General features: G+C 46.2%; 1 non-coding gene across 1 annotated transcript; it reads left to right on the top strand.

The window, feature by feature from the left end:
• Positions 1-2,201: 2,201 nt before the first annotated feature.
• On the top strand, positions 2,202-2,364 carry LOC115871159. Its single transcript, XR_004047134.1, has one exon. It is a non-coding gene; the product is annotated as a U1 spliceosomal RNA (small nuclear RNA).
• The last annotated feature ends 7,598 nt before the right edge of the window (positions 2,365-9,962 follow it).

Below are 9,962 nucleotides of genomic sequence, written 5' to 3'. Positions count from 1 at the left end.
CTTATGCATGTGAAAGTTGGGCATTACATCAGGAATATCGAAGAAGAATGCCTGCATTCGAGTTGTAGTGCTGGCAAAGTATACCAAAGGTACCATGGAGTGCCAAAAGGACAAACAAATCTGTCTTGGACAAAGTATAGCCAGAGTGCTCCTTAGAGGCAAAAAGTGGTGCGCCTTCATCTTGCATACCTTGGACATGTTGTCAGGAGAGACCCTGTAGAAGGACATCATGCTGGGTAAAGTAGAATGGCAGTGGAAAACAGAAAGACCCTCAAGGAGATCTGTTGACCCTGGCTGCCGAATGGGCTTAGGCATAGGAAAAATGAGGACGGCGCAGGACCAGGCGGTGTTTCACTCTGTTGTGCAGAAGGTCACTGTGGGTTGGAACCACCTCGATGGCACCTAACACCAACCTTCCCTTACGTGCTTCTTTACTGTTGGGATGACGAACGGGCAAACAATAATACCAGCTGCTGCTGCGTCAACTCTAACTCCTGGGGGCCCTCGTGCCAGAGTAACTTTTCCTGCAAGGAGCTTCTGGGTGGACACGAACCCTCAAATGTTTGCTCAGCAATCAAGCATGTCCACCATTTGCACCACCCAGTGAGATGCGAACCATCCTAAAGTATGGTAGAAGAATTCATAGAGTAACGTGAATGGGATCATGGCAGTCCAGAAGAAGGGCACTCACCCACTGGGGATGGAAACAGGTTTGGGGTGACAGGAAAGAGTACGAGATGGACAGGGAGCATGCAGCTGGTGTGGCTGGAGCATAAGGGACTACATCAGCTGTGTGGTTGTTACATCATATGGTGTCAACTTGGGATTTGAGAGGATTAAGAATGAAGGGGTGGAGTCTGGTCTGTCATGGCCAATGAGACTTCTGTGTGGGCGTGGCCTTTCCCTGAGGATTCTGGGAATTCCTGTATTTCCTCCTTGGAGGCGGAAAACACTTCTCTCTCTCTGCTCACTCCCTGAGGACGCTTTACTGACAAGACACATGGCACTATGCTGATAGCCCCTGTACCCTGGGAACTGGAGAAGCCACATGGAGACCCCTGCCAGCGCTGAAATGCTTCTACCACCACTGGATCCACAAGACGTTCCAACCACTGGCCTGTGATCTTCCTGCATTCGGCATCATTGAGTTTGTTTCATTAGTCTGAAGAGGACTTTATAGATTGGTATTGGACATATAGGCTAATATTGGACTTATGGACTTTATCTGGACTAGGCTGGGATGTTTTATCAATGCACAATTACTCTTTATATAAAGCTCTTTCCTATACATATATAAGTGTCCTATGAATTTGTTTCTGTACTCTACCTTTACTAACTCAAGCTGTAACTCATCACCACAAACTTAGTAGTGTAAAACAACTCGAATGTATTTGTGTGTAATTCTGGAGGTCAGAAGCACAAAATCAGTTTTGCTGAACTACAGTCAAATTGCTGTCAGGACCAGTTCCTTGTTGAGGCTCTGAGAGGAGAACCTAATTCCTTGCCTTTTGCAGCTTCTAATGGTAACTCTGGGAGTTCTGGTGGTTCAATGGCTAAGAGTTCTCACAAAAAGGTCAGAAGTTCAAAGCCACCAGCAGCTCTGAGTTAGAACTATGTGGCAGTCTTCTGCTTCCATAAAGATTATGACCTTGGAAGCCCTATGGGGCAAGTCAACTCTATCCTAGAAGGTTGTCGTGAGTTGAAACTAACTCAATGGCAGCAGGTTCAGATCTTTTGTAGATTAGTGGACTCTAGTGCCACAATGGCTTAGCATTTGACTGATAACCAAAAAAGGTAGTTAAACGCTCCCCACAGCTACTCAAGAGAAAGACCTGGTGATTTGCTCTCATAAAGATGGCCACGGGGCAATCCCCCCATGGAACAGCAACACTCTGTCACCCGGAATTGCTGAGATGGAAATCAGCTCAATAGCACCCAGCAACAAATGTCCGTCAACCTCCCTTGGTCCATGACTTCTAGCATTTTCACAGTGAATGACTCCAATCTACTACACCACATTGCCTTTTCTCTGACTTTGACATCAGGTCATATCTCATCCTTCCTCCTTTGACCTAGTGATGAGATTGGACCCAGTAGATAATCCAGGATAATCTCCCTATCTCAACACCCTCAATTGATCATATCTACAAAATCTCTTTTTCCATATAAAGTGACATGCACAAGTTCTAGGGATTAGAATGATACTTACCTGCAGAGGAGCCGCTATGATCAGGAAGGTGGTTTCCCCAGGGCAAGGCTCATCCATTGCACTGTGGGTGTGCTGACCCCTGAGATTTCCCCAAATGCAAAAAACTCGACTGCATAATTTGTGGTAGTGGGGGACTGCGTTCACACTCTCCTCCGAAATACCTATTTTTTAAAAGAAAGTAAAAAAAGGGATTAGGATGAGGACAATTAGGGGTGGGAGTGGGGGACACTCTGAAGCTTACCAAATGAGAGCAAACGAATTTCATGAAGCAAGAAGGGGCCCAGGAAATCAGAGCGTTGTAAACCACAGTAAGGGACTTGTTCCTCTCCTCTTGTTGCTGGGAGCCATGGAAGGGTCAAAAGCAGTGGGAAGAGCAGAGGGGGAGAGCTGGATTGAAGGGGATAAACTAAACACAAAACCGGAAGACTACTGTGGGATTTAATGGAAAACTCTTTTCACCTAAATATAAAACCATGTACTTTTCCATGTCCACAAAATCCTTCGGGAAAGATAGAATCACCTGATAGTTAAATCCTTATAAAACTTTATTGCATGTTCTGGGTAGCACAAATGGTTAAGCACTCAACAATTCACAGAAAAATGGACTATTCAAACACACCCAGATGCACCTCTAAAAATAAGCCTGCCACTCTGCTTCCAGAGGGTGATCGCCTGGAAAACACCATGGGCCAGCTCTGCTCTGCATACATGGGGTCATAATGAATTGGAATCCACTAGAGGACAACTAACAATAAATCCTTATTAAGGAGTTCTCGCCATAGTTTTAGTTAGAACAACAAACACGTTTTTGACAAAGTGACTAATTACCTAAATGGAACCACTTTGAGGAGGGTCATCTTGATAATTACATGGGGATAACATGTGTAAGCGAGCAATGTCCTCAACCAACCAACTGTGCCAGGTGGTCACCCAATGCTTGGGACGATGCATTGTCTTAAGATTACTTGAATCAATGCTAGTTTGGGATGCTTATAGAAGTCTCTTGACTGGTTTAGTTAAAAACAACATAGGCAAATACAATTGCAAAAGGTACAAACAATCCACCACACCCTGAGAAAAGATGGAAGATGTCAAGGCTTTCATTTTACTTGGATTCACAATCAACACCCGTAGAAGCAGCCGGCCAGAAATCAGATCATGCATTACATTGGGTAAATATGCCAAAAAGGTCCCCGTTAAAGGGTGAAAATGTGAAGATGTTACTTTAAGGGCTCAGGCGTGCCTGGCGCAAGCAATAGGGTTTTCAACCACCTCATATGCAAAAGTTGGACGGTGAATACCAACTGATGCATTTGAACTCTGGTCTTGTTGAAGAATATTAAATACATCATGGACTACCAGAAGAACAAACAAATCTTTCTTGGAAGAGGTATAGTCAGAACGCTCCTTAGAAGAAAGGAGATTTGTCTTACTTGGGACGTGTTATCAGGATGTCAAAGTAAAGGGTCAGCAAAAAAGAGGAAGATCCTCAATGAGATGGATTGGCACAGTGGCTGCAGCAGTGGACCCAAATCTGGCAACGATTGCGAAGCTGCTGCAGGACTGAGCAGTGCTTCACTCTATTGCACTTAGGGGTGCTATGGCTTTGAACAAACCTGACAGCATATAACAACAACAACAACAACAACAACCGAGAGGCAGCGATTATTCCTGGGATTCGGATTTCATAATTGCAAGTGGTGGGCGGTGTTATAAACAAGCGTTAGAGAAGTTATTTTTAAATGGATATATGAAGTGATTACATAGTGAGGGTGACAACAGCGGTAAAACAAACACGGTTCCATGAGTTCTTGCTACTTTGGGAACCATCTTTAGAGACTCACATCTAAAGTTTCTGCAACACTACAGGATTGACCATGAATTCTTCTAGAAAGCTGCATTCCATATACAGGAAGCTTCACTGATACAGACTCTGATGCCAAAATACTGTCTCACAAAATGTGAGTGAGAATATTGATTTCTAAGATAATATCTGTGATAGTCAAGGTTTTGTAAATTGGCCAGGCCAGGGTTCTCAGTGGTTTGGTAGCGAAGACCTAGTAGTCCCCCATGATGAGAGTTCTTTGAGGATGGGGCCTATTTCAAATTAAGTGGACGCTGTGGGAAAGTTTGGGTCTGTTTCAATATAAGTGGATGCTATGGGAAAGTTTGGGTCTCCTTCAATATAAGTAGACACTATGGGAAAGTTTGGGTCTGCTTCAATCTAAGTGGATGCTATGGGAAAGTTCTCTTTCTTTTCAGCGGGGTCTGAATTTTGCATCAGACTGTAGACCCAGGTTCTCCGGGCTTGAGTGAGAGGCCTGCCATATTGTCTGCCGATCCTGGGGGTCACCATTAGCCGACCATCTGTCTTTCAGACCTTGGATTCTTTCATTCCTGCAGCCAGAAACTGTCATCTGACCTGCTGATCTTGGGTTCATCAGCCCATGCAGCCATACAAGTCAGGCTAAAGCTAACATCTGGCCCACTAGCTTAGAATGAGCCTGCTTCTACGACTGCGTGAGCCATGTCTCTGATATGAATCAATCAATCGCTCTCTCACACAACATATATATTTTACCGGTTTTGCCTCTCTAGAGAACCCAACCTAAGAAAATATCTTATGTTTTATGTGTGACTTTTAAATCCTGTCTTGTAGATTAATAATTTAAATATAAATAGATACTTGACTATAGATATAATTAGCTCCCCTCAAAAAATAGTTGAATTGTCAGGAAAAAAATATGTTCTGTCTTAATGCTGGACTTCCTTACATGCTTACAGACATACCTCCCTTTATTACACTTTGCAGATATTGCTTCTTCGTCCTTTTTTGTTTTTACAAATGGAAGATTTGTGGCAATATTGCATCGAGTATGTCTACCCACACCATTTTACTCACAGTGCATGCTCTCTCTGTGCCTCTGTGTCACATTTTGGTAATCCTCACAGTATGTCAAACTTTTCCATAACGCTATTGCACCCTGAATAGATTACAGTAGAATGTGAACATCACTTTGTATGCACTGGGATACAAAAATAAATTCATGTGACTTGCTTCCTTGAAATATTCATTTTGCTGCGGGTGATCTGGAACTAAACCAACAATCTCTCTGAGATATGCCTGGGTAGAGTATCCCAGGAGTAAACCCTGAAGGACTTATTAAGTCAGGTGTTGGGTAAAGAAGAAAGATAAATCAAGTGGGTGGGTGGTGGTAGTACTGTCCAAACCAGCCAATGACAGAGGACACACGTTTTCAGGGAATGGGATGGAACAGGGATATTAAAAGTTAATTGTTTTCCACCGAGGATCTGAGTTGTCTCTGTGGGTGAATGAGCTCTAGTAGCGTAGTTGGTTATACGTTGAGCTGCTACCCACACGGTCAGCAGTCTGAATCCACCAGCCATTCCTTAAGAGAAAGATGAGGCATTCTGCTCCTGTGAAGATTTACAGCTTTGGAAACCCAGAGGGGTTGCTCTACTCGGACCTACAGGATCACCAGGAGTTGGCACCGACTCAATGGCCGTGATGAACAGAAGGTCTATGGATGGAGAATGTGTTCAAGGAAGGCTGCTGCTGCTGTTAGTTCCAGCCCATCGCAAACCTATGAATAACAGAAGGAAGCACACACGCCCTCCTGCCCTGCGCCATCCTCACAAGCGTTTCTATGCTTGAGCCCATTGTGGCAGCCACTGAGCCCCTCTACCTTGCCGAGGGCCCTCCTCTTTTTGACTGCTTCTTCACTTTACCAATGACGTCCTTCTCCAGGGACTGGTCTCTCCTGATAACATATCCACAGTACATTCAATATTCTCCACTCGCACCACAATTCGAATGCATCAAGTCTTCTGTCTTCCTTATTCAATGCTTAACTTTCATATGCCCGTGAGGCCGTTGAAACTAGGGACGCTTATTTCATCGGGTAGAAACTGTGAGAACATGGAAAAGGGAAGAGGAAGCAAAGAGACTGTGGAGCAGGATTCAACGGGGGCATTTAGATGCCTATCAGGTTTTTGGTTTGGGGATGTTCAGGAAGATTTCTGTAAGGTGTGGCAGACTAGGACCAAATAGCCTCAGGGTTTCTGATAGAACTCATCTAAAGGCACTCACTGGGAGATTTAAACTAAGACTACATTCCAATCAGAACCAGGGGTAATGCCTGGTCTATGGTCTAGGGCAGCAGTTCTCAACCTTTGGGATGCGACTCCTTTGGGGGTCGAATGACCCTTTCACAGGCTTTGCCCGATTCATAACAGTAGCAAAATGACAGTTATGAAGTAGCAATGAAAATAATTTTATGGTTGGGGGGCTCACCACAACATGAGGAACTGTATTAAAGGGTTGTGGCATTAGGAAAGTTGAGAACCACTCGTCTAGGGCAAGGTGCAGCCTGAAAGTTCAGAAGCTACGTCTTCAGGGTTGAGGTACGCTATGTAGCTCCATTCTCAAAACTGAGGTCTGAGAAAGGCAGATGACACAGAGAAATAATGATCAAGTTTGATTATGTTTTAGAGGGAGCACTCATTGCCCTTTGGGGCCATTCTCATTACTGTAGAGTCGAGTCAGGAACTTGGGGTTACCAGGAGCAGGCATCAGTCTATGGCCCTGGCCAACCCTCTCTAGCTATCGTCCCCATCTGTGAAGTGTGACCTAAGAGGTGACTGATGGGGTGTTCCCTTCGCACCTCCTCTCGGCCACCAGCATTGGCTACAAAGGCTGATTCTTGCCCTTGATGGCTAGCTGGAACAACACGAGTGCCAAGGCCTGCCGGTGGAACGCACACTCCCCGAGTTCCATCCCCGAGGTCAGTGGCCCTCCAGACGAGCGTAGCATCTTCTCTTTCCATAAACATCTGTTTCCTTGGACCTCCCAGTGGGAGGGTGGGCATTTGGTGGCTGCCTGGCTCGGAAACTGCGCATTACGAGCTGTGGATCATCTTGCATTCCATGAAGTATGTGATCACAGCCAGATGCTGCGGTGATGGGCACACAACAGCTCTCTATAATAACCGTCATTATGATCCTGGTGTTTCTTTAGCTCCACATACTCTGAACTTCCTAAGTCACAAGAAATTTGGAAGAATTGCTTCTTAGAGGCTGCAATCAAATGGAGGAGGAGACGTTTTACTTGATTTTTTTAGGCAGGGGGAAATTCCTGCCTGACATCTTGGCTTCTGCACAGCGTGCACTGACATCCTGCGGTGTGGGCCTGGAGTCGGGAATGAACCTGTCGGGCTCCACCTTCCTGCTCTCAGTTCGCTCCTCGCCTGCCTGCTCAGAGCTCGGGCCCCATGCCCTCCTCCCCTGGCTCCTTCTCAGCTGCTCCTCCTGGCTGGGATTGGAAAGCAAGCACCTGCTTGCCACCAGCTCAAAATCCCCCTGCTGCGGGGCCTTGCTGAGAGGGGAGCCTCCCCTACCCACTTGGGTGAAGTTCTCGGAGGGGGTCATTCGAAGCTTAAATTGGCTGCTTGCCGCGATGACTAACAGCCACCCGGGCTTGCCATTCATGTGGCTCCATCTATTTGTGGAATATTGAGCTGTTTAGGGTTTATCTGTCCACATGCTAAGTGTTCACTTGTAAAAATACCAAAAAACAAACAAAAAAACCATTGCCCCAGGATTGATTGGGACTCATTGTGAATCCACATGTTTCCAAGCAGAACTGTGCCCAACAGGGATTTCAATGTCTGTTCAGCCATCTCTGGAAAGTGATCACCAGGTCTTTCTTCGACTGAACCCTGCGGAGGGGGATTCAAACTGCCAGCCTTTCCACTGGCAGTCAGATGCAAATGGCTTACACCACCCAGGGAGCCTTCTGTTCTTTAGAGGAACACATTAAAAATAAGTCGTATATTCCGTCTTGGAATAAATATGCATTCCAAGTGACGTTCCTTCCTACCAAACAAACAAACAAACAAACAAACAAACAAACAAACAAACGCAGGGCCCTTGAGTCAATTCTGATTCATAGTGACCCTATAACACAGGGTAAAATCGCCCCTGTAGGTTCCCTAGCCTGTGACTCTTTTCGGGAGTAGAAACCCTTTCTTTCTCCCAAGGAGTGACAGGTCATTTCAAACTGCTGACGTGGCAGTGAGCAGCCCAGTGAGTAGCCACTACATCACTAAGACTCCCTTTGGGAAGCCGTGATAAAGTACCACTAGCAGCACAGGTTCAAACAACAGAAATGCATGGTCTCTCCGTTCTTGAGGATAGAATTGCAAAACCAAGCTGTCTTTTAAGATTCTGGAGGAAGATCCTCCTTTGTCTCTTCCAACTTCTGCTGTTGTGGTGGTGGTCGGCTGCTAGTGAACCGGTTCGGACTCATAGCGAACGTCTGAAGAACAGAGCGAACCGCTGCCTGGCCCTGGCCCTGGCCCACCTCACAATTGTTCTGAGGCTTGAGCCCATTGTTGCAGGCACTGTCTCAATCCATCTCGTCGAGGGTCTTCCTCTTTTTCACTGCCCCTCTGCTTTACCAAGCTCAATGTCCTTCTCCAGGGACTGGTCTCTCCTGACTACATGTCTAAAGCATGTGACATAAAGTCCCTCCATTCTGGCCTCTCAGGAGCATTTTGACTGTACTCCTCCCAAGACAGATCTCTTTGTTTTTCTGGAAGCCCTTGGTACTTTGAAGAGTCTTCACCAGCCCCATAACTCAAATTCATCTATTCTTGGGTCTTCCTTATTCAGTGCCCAACTTTCTTCCCCTCGTCCCTGCCAATCCTTGGCCTTCCTTGATTTTTGATTCAACTCTCTGCCTTTGTCTTCACGTGGCAGTGTTCACTCGATCTTCCTCGATGTTTCTTCTCCAGGTCACAGGATACCACTCAAATGGAATAGGACCCACCCTACCCTGGTATGACTTCAGTTTAACTTCACTGATCATGTCTTCAGGGAATCGTTTCCCAGCAAGGCCATGCTCACAGGTGACAGCAGCTTGTTTGTTTGTTTGTTTGTTTGTTTGTGGGGGAACAGTATATGGTGGATACATACTGGAACAAGAAATATTGTTTCCACCCTTCTCGTGCTCCCCAAGGGCCCAGAAAGCAAAGCGGAAATGGGTGTGAGAATGTGGTCAAGGCTGCAAAGGGGCCGGGAAAGCACAACACACAGGCGAGTGTCCTCATGGGGGGAGGAACCAGCAGATGAGCTTGGGGCTGAAATCCGAAGAGAAGATCCAGAGGGAAAGGGTGGAATGGAGCTGATTCCAAATGGAAGTGGCAAAGAAAGCAAAGGTTCAGAGGTGAAAGAGGTCGCAGCACGGGGAGAGACGGGAAAGAAATCCCATGAAGCTGGAGTGCAGCGCAGGAAGGTGGAGGCTAAGAATCAAGGAGAGAGGGCAGGCAGACAGAGGCAATGCTGAAAAGAAGATGAGGCGTGGCCTTGGGAGCCAGCTGAAACGTTTGGATGTAGACCTGAGGGCACTTGGGAGCACAATGACGTAACAGAGTGATTTAGAAAATGACACCGTCAGATTGATGTTTGAGAAAATCTCCTTGGCGACAGACTGCAGAGGGGAAACAAGGAAAGAAGACACCATAGAAGGAAAAATTCTGGGTCCCAAACTAGGAAAATGGTCAGAGGGAGTCTGCAGGACTCTCGTGTCCACCAGTCCTTCCCATCTCAGCGCAGCCTCCTCAGCCCTCTCCAACTGTCAGATACTTGCCACCTGTCCCCCAAACCCCACTGTTTCAGACACAATGGGGTATTTCCCATGAGTCAGGCACTGAGTGCATGAGACATGTTTTGA

The sequence above is a fragment of the Echinops telfairi genome, unplaced genomic scaffold (genome assembly GCF_000313985.2).
Source record: "Echinops telfairi isolate 266 unplaced genomic scaffold, ASM31398v2 ScPeMD7_3533;HRSCAF=4204_0, whole genome shotgun sequence".
In the NCBI taxonomy this organism is placed as follows: domain Eukaryota; kingdom Metazoa; phylum Chordata; class Mammalia; order Afrosoricida; family Tenrecidae; genus Echinops; species Echinops telfairi.
The sequence above is the reverse complement of the archived record's forward strand: the minus strand, read 5'-3'. Positions and strand labels throughout refer to the sequence as shown.